General features: G+C 38.8%; 1 protein-coding gene and 1 long non-coding RNA gene across 3 annotated transcripts in view; one reads left to right on the top strand and one right to left on the bottom strand.

The window, feature by feature from the left end:
- Positions 1 to 11,350, top strand: part of LOC114668922 (uncharacterized) — a 41,609-nt gene extending 30,259 nt beyond the window's left edge. The window contains exon 3 of the long non-coding RNA XR_003718939.2: positions 10,790 to 11,350. This is a non-coding gene — a long non-coding RNA (uncharacterized LOC114668922). The remainder of the gene's footprint in view (positions 1 to 10,789) is intronic.
- The window catches only part of bsna (bassoon presynaptic cytomatrix protein a), a 344,908-nt gene that overhangs the window by 3,246 nt on the left and 327,853 nt on the right, over positions 1 to 13,809 (bottom strand). The window lies entirely within an intron of this gene.

Here is a 13,809-nt window from a genome sequence, read left to right as displayed (position 1 = left end):
TGTCTTTATGTATGTCGCCAGTATAATGTTTGCAGACACGTTTATTATACACCCTGACTTTCCACTGTCTGGCTAATATCTTTAATATATTTAGTCTTGCTGATAGGACATAAAACTGCAGTGAAAAGGCGCAAGTTGAGGCAGACAGTACCGTGCCGTACTGAAGGGTGCACAGGTGCTTGTTGCTGCTACTCAGAGGCCCTGGAAGCCAATAAGTTAGCAATATCAGAAAGTCAAGTGCACTGCAGTGGGCCTTTTTTTTGTTCCAACTGACAATCAAAATAAAAGATTAAGACTTTTACAAGAAAGTGACGAAGATTTTCATGGAGAAGGTTGGCGCATGGACTTCATTTACAAATAAAGGTAAGACCATAAACGGTTTTCAATTTTGTAAGAAATGGGATCAGACTAAGATAAAATCCAATCCAATATTTTAAAACTACATTTTTACCTTAAATAAAATATACTTTTGTGTTTCTTGTTATCCTTTTATTTATAACAGTCTGTATTAAAATTGATTAAATCATCAGAATTAAGAGCTTTTAAAAAACACTAAATATTTCAATCAAGGTCAAAACTTTCATTTGTATTGAATGAGTATAAATTGTGAAATTGCAACGGCAAATTTTGAACACATGGAGGGTGCAGAGCAAATGCGTTCTCTCCGCTCTCTCTCTCGCCGCTATAAATGTAACGTTCTTTCTTAGTCATAGTATGTACCTTACTTATGTGTGTGTAAAGAATGCTGATGAGATATGAAACATAACCAGTAGTCAATGTGCATGCTGGCTGACAATTGAACAGTGAATAAGCTACTCTTTGGGGTTCATATATTTGTAAATGTCACTCTGAAGAAGTCACCATCCATGAACCTCACCGCACATCACTGACTGACTGAGATGCACACGTTTGAGATTTGCCTCTGTCTGCTTTGATATTTCTGTGCCATTTTAACTATTGTGTCAATAAAAACAGCATATAGAGCTTAGATAAGCATTGTGGTCTATGGATACGCGATGTCTTAAAATGCTGCGGCTGAATCCAATTGAGAACTTCTGGAACTTTATGTATCGGTGCAAGTAGCACCACACAGCATTGTACAGGAGCTCACTGATGCCCTGGTCCAGGTCTAGGAGGAGATCTCCCCAGGACACCATCATGCTCAGATATTGTCAGGAGTGCACTCAGGCACGTGGGGGCCATACACACTACTGAGTCCCATTAGGAATTGCCGTGATGAAATTCACGTACGTTGGATCAGCTTTTGACTTTGATTTCCGGTGTGTTGTTGAATCAGCCTTCAATGGGTTGGTGATTTTGGTTTCCATTGACCGTTGTTACATCATTTTGTTCTCAATTAATTACCCAGTATTACTCAGTAAAGATTTTCCAGTTGAATATTTCGTTGTTCAACATCCGATGTGTGATTTAAGTATTCCCTTAATTTTTTGAGCTGCGTTTTATAAGTCTGGTTCCACTGAGACTACTCATAAGAAGTCTATACATTTCTCTGTTGCTATACGTATTCAAGGTAACTTAGCACGATCTGAGCAGAAAACTTCAGCTTACTGGGAAGTTACACAATGAGCACAACTGCTCACTGCTTATTATCCTCGCTTGTCTCTTTGCATCACAGTTGACACATTTAATGGACATTCTTACCAAGACTATGAATGAGCTGAGTGCAAACTGAGAATTTTCAGGGCATGACAATTCACATTTGCCTTTCATAAAGTACAAACAAGCGACTTGTCAAAATGGAAATCGGACTCTGCATTGAATTGCACTGTCAACAGACTCCCCTGACCGCTCAAACACTGAATGTTACTTAGTAAATATAATTTAGTCTCCTATATCATGTCTTCATTTTTGTGGATTTTTACTCCCAAAAAAAAAAAAAAAAAAAAAAAAAAAAACCAATTCAGTGCTACCCATTAAATCAATAAATATTTCTTTGATTTTAACTGGTCTTCCCTCTCTAGTGGGTTTTAGAAACATCTTTTCTATCAGACCAATGCATTTTTAGTTAATGAGAAATTTGTCTAATTTAACGTACAGTAGTGATTTAAGAGCATTTTCCTTCTTTAAATGTGCAGTCATTATGACTCAGTTTTAGTTTTGGAGCAATATTGCTAAATCTCTTACTAATGACCCTCAATCCAATGAAAATAAGGAGAGAATCAGAGGGGTAATTAGGGCTGCCCGGCACTGGGGTCACTTGGACCATTTTCCAGCACAGACAGAGCCTGGCCAGGTCTCGGGCTCCTCCAATTCTCCTGAGTGTAGTAGTGGAAAGACCTGCTAGGTGGCAGCAGAGTTAAATAAATTACCACACAATCCATAAGCTGTTCAATCATTACGGAAAATTAGAAGGCAGAATAAAGAGGGGCAAATGCATTTTCACAAGAGCTTAGCTGTAAAATTATCCATGCAGTTTAAAAGCTAAAATTCCCCAAAGAAATCTCTGAAAAGCTTCTTTTTTTTCCACTCATCCACAGAGAAAGTGTGACTCTTCACATGCATTTTTTAAAGATGTACTTAAATATGGAAATTTGACAGGGCAATTTTCATTTTAAAATAGCATTAGATGAAACGCCCAAACTCACAACTAATTTCAATTATTCATTCAACTTAACAAATGGCTAAAAAAAGAGCGAGGAGGTTTTAAATAAATAAAATACATTCTCTTGTTCCCCTCATTCCTTCTATGCACATTTGTACTGTCATTTAGCCATTTTAGTTGATATCTTATTCTCGGTGGTTCTGCAACATGCCTTCAAAGGGAAAGAATAGAAAGTGTCCAGCGGGGTCAATGTATGTCCAAATGCAACCTCTCTCAATCATCCCAAAGAATTCTTGATCTACAGTTCACAGTGGACAAGGCCACCTACACTAAAAGATCTCGTTTGAATATCTTCATGCCAGTCTCTGTGCAGTAGGTGTGCCTGTCTATGCCCTCCTGTTCTCTTATCTATGTCCATGCTTCTGTCTCACAAGTATATCTGAGCCCTAAATAAGAAATTAAGTATGAGTAGATTGGTGCCATTCTGTCTTTGTGTTCTACTTTTCTGCCTCCCTCCCTGAGCTTTTGTCTTACCCTATCTGTCCCTTTTGTGTTCCCTTTAAGCCTTTCTGTCTCTCTGTCTCCTCCTATACTCTAATTGTCCATCTCTGCCCTCTTGTTGCACATATCTTTTCGTGTTTCCTCCTGCTTTCTTGTTGTCTGTCTGTATTTCTGTCCATCTTCTTTTCAAGCCTGTCTGCCCACCTGTCTTCCCCTGCATTTCTACTGTCTGTTTTCTCTGTCTTACTTTTCAATTTAACTGCCTCCCGTGGCTCCCTAGTGTATCAATCTGTTGTTTTCTCCTCTTCTCTCCCTGTTTTTCTCACAATCCTTCCTTGACCACCCCCTCTGTTTTCTCTCGTCATTTTGTCTGTCTGTCCATCCATTTAGTCTCACTTAGCTGCGTTTCTGCCTCTTTGTACCCTGTCATTGCTAGTCTGTCTGTGTTCCTGTAAAGAAGCTCTGCCTGCCTTCTTCTGTTCCCTTGCCATTTAGTATGTCACCTCTGTGCTTCTCACTTTGCTTTCTGTTTTTCATCATGCAGCCTTGTTTCTCAGTCTTTCTCATTTTTCGGTTTCCACTTTCTATCTGCCCCTCTCATTTCCCTATTAGTCTGTCTTTCTCTTCTCTGACCTTACACCTTCTTTCTATACCTTCTGCCTCATATTCCTTGTCGGTTTGCTTTAGTTTCTTTTCTGTCTCCTCTGTCTTCGCCTGCCATTTCTGTGTGTGTCTGCCTTTTTCTTGGCTTTTGTCACACTTCTGTCCGGTCTGACTCCCTATTCCCTTCTGTGTTTCCTTTAGAGTTGCCTTTCATATCACACTCTTGTCTGTCTGTCTTATATCTGACTTTCTGTGTTTATTCTGTGTCCCATTCTCCACATTTCTGTCCGACTTTTCTTTTTATCTATTTACTCTCACTCTCTTCCTGTCCACCTGACTGTTTTGCATCCACCAATTTGTAACTCTCTCGTTCCCTTCCCACCTTTACATTTTCTGTCTGTCTCTCCCGCGGTTCTTGTCTCATCTGTCAGTTTTTATTTCTGCACTCCCTTTAAGCCTACCCTTCTGATTCCTCCAGTTCTCATGTTGTTTGTATATCTGCTCTGTTCTTCTGTTTTCACTTTCCCTTGGCTTGTTTCCTACTATAGTACTATATCTCTCTGTCTGGCCATCACTCTAATTTAAGTGATATTTAAACCTGATGCCAAAATGCAGATGGTGTACAAAAAAAGCTTATACATCAGCAGTATGATGTAGTGTGCTTTTTCCTGATTTCAAAGCAACTTGCAATGTAACCAGAATACAAATAACTGTTGTATACCCTGAGATGCCATTCTTCTCCTCTATTTCTGAAATGAACTAGTCCAGCACATTTCCAAGTGGGATATCCTCTACAGTCAACCTATTCTTTGAGGGTAACTTCACATTCTCAAGTGTTCTAGTCCTGTCACCAGTTTTCTGCTTGCATGTGATCGTCTCAGTACAAAACCTGAAGGTTCACACCCAAATCTGCCAATTGGCAGAGCAGCTCAGCTCTGATAAAGTCTACCTGCAGACCACTCGTCCATCTTAATTCCTGCACAAGACATCCTAATACTTACTATGCTCCTGCTCCATCTGTGCACATCACGTCATGCCCTGTGTAGCAGATCACTGCTGATAGAATAATACCTGCCTGTCACCACCACAGGCCTTGGGCTGCCGAGGCATCTTCTCATTATTCATTTCCATTATCCTGAAAATACTGTGAAAATATGTTTGTGTGTGTTTGCGTGAGAGTGAGTGAGTGATAACTTTGTAGTTTCTGCTCTCAGTCTTAGCACTTCCCTTCTCCATTTTTCTTTGACTTCAATTTCTCCACACACTGATTTTGCTTCCTCCATACTATCGACATGCTCGCTCTTTCTCTTCCTTATCTTGTCTTTGTTCCTTTTCTCTCCTCTTCATCTTTTGTTTTTTTCTCACTCCCTTTTTCTGTTATTATTTTTCTCCCTACCACTTCTGTCACTTTCTATCCACTTGTTACCTTTTGTAAAAGACACTCTATGAACATTGATCAACCTTCATTCCTTTACTCCTTTTTTCTTTCTACTCATGTCCTCTTTCACAATTGTCTTATTTCCCTCCTTGGTTGTCCCTTTTCGTAACTCTCTTCTAAACATACCCCTTTCTTTCCTTAATTCTTTCTTTTCCTCTTTGTTCCTCTGTCACTGTCCACTTCCTCATTTTTTCTATCCGCTTTATCTCTCTCCCTCTTACATAATCTCTTTTCATTTCCGCCCTCCTTTTTCGTGCATGGAATTTTTTTTATCCCCTCTACAGTGGACTCCTTATCTTTAATCCTCAGATCAGATGCTTTTATATGTGTATGCTCCTTTGTAATTCTCTTGGCTTGTTCCCACCACTCAAACCCTCCAAATTCTTGGAATCCACCAATTCAGTTTACTTATGTATAGCACTTACCCCCAACCATGGGCTCAGAGCACTTGCACAAGTTTCATGCAATAATGTCATGTACATTACATGTCATTTACATACTTAAAAACACAAATTGTGTAGATCATACAGTCAAAAGAAGAACATTTCAATTGAGTAACATAAAAACATAATATACTGTAAATTCATAGACTCTATACTGGCCAGATGGCAGCATAGTAGGGGAAAACAAAAATTCTACTTGGCAACTTTCATGTAGAAAATAAATCTTCTATGGGTTCAGAAAATCAAAGTTCTGGTGACCTAGACCAGGGTTCTCAAATTCCAGTCCTGGAGGGCTGCAGTGGCTTCAGTTTTTCATTCTAACTCTTTCCTTAATTAGTGACCTGCTTTTGCTCCTAATTAACTTCTTGTGAATTCATTTTAATTGACTTCCTCTGAATTGCTTCACTTCTTTCCTTAAATGGCACCCAAACAGAAATGAAATGTGAAGTGAGTGAGCCAACAGAAGACCAACTAAGTCAGGGCCTCAAACACCAACCAGTTTCACTCCAATCACTTGTCTAATTACTGTACTGTATGATGGACAAAATTTGTTGGTCATGTTTTGGCTCATTTTGTATCTCACTATTGTTTGGCAGCTAATTAAGGAAAAAGAAACCGGGGTCTGAGTCAAATAAAATTGATTCAAAAGAAGTTAATTAGCAGCAAAAACAGGTCACTAATTAAGAAAAGGGTTAGAATGAAAACCTGCAGCCACTGTGGCCCTCCAGGAGCAGAGTTTGAGAACCCTGACCTTAACTATCTGGCCATCCACACCTTGCTGGACATTCTACAATATTATAAGTATGTTCTGAGAAGTCTAATAAAAACATGAAATCCTATCAGCCTTATATTCAAAGGCTCCCTCTGTCTCTGGTGTCACTTCAAAAGGGAAGCTCGGCAATACAGCTATGCCATCATCAGCATACATGTAAGGAAACAGAATCAAGGTGGGTCAGTAACCACTCATAATGATTGTCTTACTTTTTAAACATTTGTTCAAAAATACAACATTTCATATGAGCAGCTAATCAGCCACACAAATCAGGGTATGCCAGGTTTTAAGCCTGGATTTAAAAGTGGAGACTGACCGGGCTTCTCCTTATACAACAGGCAGGTCATTCCAAAGCTCTGAAGTCCTGTAGCTAAAAGCTCAACTTCCCAACTCCGCTCTAAATGTAGCCCTATGGACGCTCACGCTTCTAAATGGAAACTCACAGCCTACTCCCAATTTAATCTATTACTATCATATAACATCCAAGGAACAGGGCTTAACAAGTTGTTCCTCAGCTCCAACAATTTGAAGGAAGGTGATGGCATACAAAACATATGAGAATTTTTACCTTGCACAGACATCCATTAATCTTCTAACCTACATGTCTCAGTGAATGTCATGGATACCTTGTACAGTAATTGAACATTTCGTGTACACAAATCTGGTTTTACAAAAGACAAAAAATTTGACGCATATATGCATGTACACTATATTTGTCTTGGTGTGGTAGCTCTACCTTGAAGTTCTCCTCAATGCTCCTTATGTCGGCTGCTCAGCTGAAGTTCTGGTAAAAGACACAGAAAATAATATATAACATGTAGTACTTAGGATGTTTAATGTGTCACAAAGATCTGACAAATAAGCATGCAGAGTACTGTATAGCACCTTTCTAGAGTGACCATCATCCCAAAGTGCCTAACAGGGACCCAACAATAGTACCATTGTTTACATTTACATTTTACTATGTATGTACTCAGGCAGGTTAAGTTGCTTACTCCAGATCTTATAATGACCTCTGCGGTACGTGAGGTTTCACCTGTTAAGTCTTGTGCTGCCCACTGTGCTACACTGTTGGGAAGAGGGCATCAGACTTGACAGGTAATTATTAAAAAGCACCACAAAGCAATCCAAGGACTAGGATGAGGGCGTATGTTGGGACTCCCTTGTGCCATTTCTGGGTGTTAAACAGTGCAAGTTAATAAAGCATGTACTTGTCTGTAATGTACTGTAGATAAGGAGCTAGTATGGGTATCTTGCTACTAATGTATCTAGAGAATGATAAAATATCACCAGGAGATGGAAATAAACAGACCATAACACCCTAGCAATGATACAAGTGAATGATCTATGGTACTTAAAGAACATTAGGTGTAGTCTCTACTTCCAATGGCAGTCATAACTCCTGATGTCTATTTACAGTATGTGCTGCTCTTGGCCGTAGACATATCAGTAAGATGACTGTCAGGCTTGCTTTATGAACACAGGCCTTAAAGCTGGAAGTCTTTTTCTAATTCATATCAGGCACACTTGATATGACCCATTAGATGCTGGATTGGTCAGGACTCCTTTGAATGAACAGGTCATGACTCCTTGTCTCTTGCATCACTGGTTTTATTTTCTGTCTAGGTTTTCTTCCAAAATTCTTGCAACCATAGTAACATTCCTCTTTTGAAAGGATGTGTCTAATCAAAAGATGTTTTGGTTACGTTCATCCGTCTCCAAGACATTCCAAAAGGACTGCTACATAAGGACCTGCCTGTACCGTGTTCTGAAGATGCGGTGCAGCAGGTGGAATCTGAAGCTTGGTAAATTCAATTACGCACTTTGAACATGAGAGCAATCAAAATAATCGATCAAAGGAGAAGTGCTTAGCAAAGCAGGAGATGTGAGGGGGTAGAGGCGGCGAGCTTCAACGTCTATGACAGACTGATGCGGGCCTGATGTGCTGCAGTTGCCTCCCACCAAAAACACTTCTTACCTTCTTTCTCAATGATTTATTGCCTTTGCCTGTTTTGCATTTATATATTTTTTTCATAAATCTGACAAGATGCGCAAGCAAAGACTCTGTACCTGTCCATCTTAAATGCTTATACTGTAAGTCAATGCTGATCAAATGTTACTAGTTTGCAAGGAGAGGCAAGGCTCAAACACACAACAGCATGCTACTTGCTGATTAGCATGGTACATGAAAGTAAACATTTTATTATACTCTATACACGTAACAACAATGGCGCCATAAACCTATAATGTAGGTGAACATTTAGTAGATGCTGTATATCATGAACCCTTAGCAGACACACTCTGAAAACTCTTGCTAGAAGATGTGCACTCTTACCCTCTACAAAATTCACTACTCTGCCTCCAAGGATCTTCCCTTTATGTTATTCTAGAGAAGGGATGAATGCAGCAACGCCAGTTTAGGGTGGCCACTGGGGTTCTCACATCCCACCAGGAATTTCAAACTCCCTGTGGGTTGTGTAAGCATCAGCGTGAGTCATGAAAGCCTTAATGATTAACCTCTTTTTCCTTTTGCCTCACCCTTCTGCAAATGTTTTTTTTCTCTGCATCCTGGGGTGTCTTGCCCTAGGTAACCTCTTCAGGTGAAAGATGCCTCTTTCCATGCTTTCCAAAGCACACTTCACAGCAGAGCAATGAAGTGGAAGCTTTTTCCATACAAGCCCAATTATAGCAGAATAATCACATAATTAAACTCCCCGCTGTTTCTTTTAAGCTCCATCTATTTAAATCACAGCAGGAATGTGCATCCCCATCTGCGAGCCACTCTGAGCTCTGTAACCACGGAAGGCAGGACCAAGACACCAAAGAAATCACTGGCAATGCCACTGCAACACAGCCAGAAGCACCTGTCAGAGTCCGATGCTGTCAGATGTCACTGTCTTGCATCTCTACCAACCTGACAACTGATACAACCAGATCTCAGCATTCAGAAGCAATATGCGTTTGGAGACCGACATGCTGATATTTCAGTTTCCTTTTGCTTTTTATTTAGGTGTCTACCTGTGTCAAATTTTACTATCCTGTACCATTATCTCTTCAGTTTTTACTAACATTACTTCCTGGGTGCCCAGTTCTTTCTGGATTAGGTACCACACAGGTGTACATCTATGAGTCTAGTCCTGATGGTTTCCTTATTCAGAAATGGTTTCATTTTAAAATGTTAATTAGTATTCTGTTGATTTAGTTTTGGAATTCAGTTCTGTCAGCTTATACTATTCTGCACTATGTTGTCAAAATCTTTGACAGTGTGGCTGCGTTAGTCCCCACTGTCACTTAAATTAATTTCTGGGAGTTTGATTCTGCCAGACCTCCTGCAGCTTCCCATCCAGCAGACTCAACTTAGTGTCTGATCATTTACTATCTCTGTATGCTGCATCTCTCTTCTCCAACCAAATTTCCCGTTTTTAACATTTTTATTTTCTCAATGCTTATAATTCAAGTTTTGATAGATCTCATTATCATATAGTTTTATTGATTACATCTGTAGTTTGTTGGTGTCCGATCTGATCAGCATTCTATATTAAGGAGGATTACATGCTGGAATTTACTCCTGACAAATTTGAGCATCCTAAAATGATATCTATTGGGGAACAAAACATTGAATTTTCAGAATCCTTCTGCTTTAACTTTAGGGGTCTGCTCATATCACCATTTGCTATCCCGTTGTCATGGTTCTGCTTGTTTATGTACTGTATTTGCTCTTTCAGTTCCTTCTTTATTTCTGATTTGTATTTTCTATGTTTATTATACTGTATTTATTTAACTAATTGTACGATTTTTCATTATTGTGTAATTATTTTTTCATATATGCATTGGGCTTTCTGGGCGTTTCCCCAAGAGGCAGGACCACCTGTCTGTATTCATGTTGATCTGCTGATAGCCCTGTCAAAACTGAGAAAATCCACTGGTCAAATGTGGTTCACTCGCATTCTGTTTGGTTGGAGGAGTTCTCTTTGAACTTTTTTGGAACTTAATTATGTCTTGTTCGTACAACCCGAGACATATCAGTTCTTTTTTGTTTGTGTTCACCCGTCTCTCTTGTCCTCAATATCACCTGTGGAATATCGTTTCCATCCTGGATCGTTGTACCTGCAAGGATGTTTGGACTGTTGTGTGCCTGCCTGTCCTGTGAATAGTGTTGGATTGGTCATCATGCTTTATCGGAGGGCGCGCTCCCAAATCTCACCACCCCTCACCGCATCAGGACTGCCAGTAGGACTGTCTGATATATTACTTACAGAAAGGTGTTCCTGGACTGTCATTTTTTCCTCCATTTCATTCACTAACACCGCATTGGACTGGGTTAAGGACTTTGTCACAAATGTCTATTGTTGTGTTGGTGTTTGATATCATCATGGGGTAAAGGGAGGTATCTGTTTATTTGTTGCTTATATTTTTGTTTTGTTTGATACAGAACTTTATTTATTTATTTATGTAATTTCTTGTTTCAGGGTGTGAGTCGGAGAAAGGCTCGACCTGAGACATAGGCCTGCTCAGTTCTTGGTTGGTGAGAAAGTCTGGAGCAGGACTCCTCCACTCTCCAAAGCTTCTGGTAAATTCATAGTGACAGTCGGGTTTCACTATAGTGCAACTCTTTCCAGTTTCAGTTTTGTACTGTCTTGACTACCACTTTTTGGTCAAATGTCCCCATCGGAAATTGGAAAAATTCTGACAAGAACAGGCCATTCATCCCAACAAGCTCATCTATCCTATTTACCTAGACTGTCCAAAATATCTCCTTGATTTTGCTTTGCCCTCATTTTATTTTGTGTTTTGTATTTATCCCTGTCCTTTACCCTCTTTAGTGTCAATTATTGGTATCAGCTGCTGCAGTAATTAGAACCATGGTAACCTCAGATCTTCATTTAAGACTCTGCCTGCCATATGCACCTTGCTGTGGCATTGACTACTACAAGCTGTGCTCTTAGATTCATTTTGTACTTTTTCTGTTAGTAAATGATTAGTGGCCTTTTAGACCTTTAGTTTTGGAACAATTGACTTTTCAAATTATTACTTTCACTTTGCAGGACTTTAGATTTTTGATTTAGGAAATGTATTCTTTTCTTTGTTTTTTGTTTGCTAAATTATTTCATTCATTTCTTTTTTTGTTTTTCTCCTTTTCAGCCTTCTAGGTTTATTTGTTTATTTTTATTGCATTTTTATTTAAATCATTTTACTATTTATCTTCTTGCTAATTTTTGTATTATCATTATTATTATTGTAGTTTTAGTTTTTTCATAAATATTTTTGGCTCATTCGTCTATAGTAAGTTATTGTTTCATGATTATAGTATTTCAGATTCCTTTTGTTGTTTAATCCTTTAATATAATTTATGTTAGCACTGAGTTTTGGGAAGGATTTTTGTGGTTTTGGCCATCCCTTTGGAGCAAATCAAAACATCCAGACCTCGGTCTCGTTGACCTTTTGTGACTGATTCTATTCGATCTCTGTATCTTGTAGTTGTCCCTTCAAGAGTCTGATAATGTCAAATATATCTCTTTAACCCTTCTTTTTTTTACAATAAGCCATATTGTGCCAAATCCCAGTATTCTAAAGCTGTAACTCTCTATACGTCTCTGCCTGTCACAAATCCGTGTCATTTAGACTTATTATTTAAATATCCGAGACTGGTTCTACCTGATATCTGCATTCCAACGTTTTGGTCCTTCCAGGTTTCACCATTCTTAAAATGCATCTTTGGGAAAAAATTCAGGACACCAAATCTCAAAATCCCAAACTATAAATTTATCGTGATAATATCAAAGAATTTGTTTTCGGCCAGATCCTGAAATTGCACGGCTATACCGGTAGAAATCTGATTGCGCTATCCATTGCAGCTTTATGTTATTGGTATCTGAGCTGCTAAAATTTCACTATTCTATATTTTTACTTCAACTGCCCCTTAGTTTTTGACTCTGCTAGCACCCAGGATCACTTGTTGGATTTAACAGCAGCTGTAACATTATGCTGTCTGCTTATTTTACCTTTTTATACTGATGGTTTCTGTTTATGTGCCTGATTTTTCACAAATCTTCTACGCTTTTATCGTGATAGACCTGCAAGCTTTACAGTTGTTCTGTGGTATGTTTTATAAACTTTTAGAACTCTGAGCCTGTGAGATTTTTGTTGTGAACGTGTAGCATGTCCACTGGAAGAAAGAATTTTAGGATGAGGAAATGAGGTGGAGATGTAAGGGCAAGGTGGAAGATGTTGTCAGAAGGCAGCTAGGGGTCAGATCTGTGAATCAAAAGATTGTTTATCAAAACAAATGGTGTATTAGAAAGTTGATGTCAAAATCAGGGGTCGCCAAGTCCAGTCCTGGAGGACCGCCATGGCTGCAAGTTTTCATTTTAACCCTTTTCTGAATGATTGACCTGTTTTTGCTGCTAATTAACTTCTTTTGAATTAATTTTAATTGACTTGTTCTTGAAGACTCAGACCCCTTAATTGTTTCTTTTTTCCTTAATTAGCAGTCAAACAATAATGAGATGCAAAATGAGCCAAAACAACTGGTGTCCATCATACAATATCTGAAAATAAAGAAAGGTGACGGTCTTGGGAATGTCAATCTGCTCAGGACCCCAAAACATTTGAGCAACGCTCTTAGAAAAGAGAAAATCAGCAATTTCAGAAATGTCTGCTAATGCACCATGAGAGCAGCAACAAGCCATGAAATTAAAGAACTGGTTTAATTAACGACAGGAATTGGCACCTCATTAAGCATCTGGTTGGAGTTTGAGGCCCTGACTTGGTTGGTCTTCTGTTGGCTCACTCACCTCACATTTCATTTCTGTTTGGGTGCCATTTAAGTAAAGAAATGAAGCAATTCAGAGGAACGATGAATAAATGCAGGAGAAAAAAATCTTAAAAAAGCAATTCAATTAAATTAATTCACAAGAAGTTAAATAGCAACACAAACAAGGCACTCAATTAAAAAGGGTTAGAATGAAAACCTGCAGCCACAGTGGTCCTCCAGGACCGGACTTGGCAACCCCTGGTCAAAATAGTTAGAAAAGGAGGTCACTAGCAAAACTAAGCAACTGATCTTTAAAAAGCTTAGGTTTTGAGGATATTTTTGGCTTTTCTTTGATCAATGATTTGAAACCCCACCATTCATACATCCATCTTTTATAGTCACAAGGCAGTGGCATCACTCACGCCACTGGAGCCCAGTCACATGAGGGTAACCAGCCTAGCAAATGACAACAGTGTGGCAGTGACCATCAGACAGTAGACAAAATAGCAATTGCAGCATCAAAAAATAAAAACAGTGATAATAAAAATGAGAATGACTTACTTTATTCATGTCTTGTTTTAGTTATATCTTGTAACATTCAGAAAAACTTCACTGTCATGCTGCTTGATTATGTTCCATTTTTTCCTCATTATCAAAAAGAGCTTTCTTGAATGAAATTTATGGCTATTATGCTTTTTTAAGTTTGAATCCATTTCCAGTATTATTTTCTTGACC

This window comes from Erpetoichthys calabaricus, chromosome 18 (genome assembly GCF_900747795.2).
Source record: "Erpetoichthys calabaricus chromosome 18, fErpCal1.3, whole genome shotgun sequence".
Taxonomy (NCBI): Eukaryota; Metazoa; Chordata; class Cladistia; order Polypteriformes; family Polypteridae; genus Erpetoichthys; species Erpetoichthys calabaricus.
This window is presented reverse-complemented; position numbering and strand designations above follow the sequence as displayed.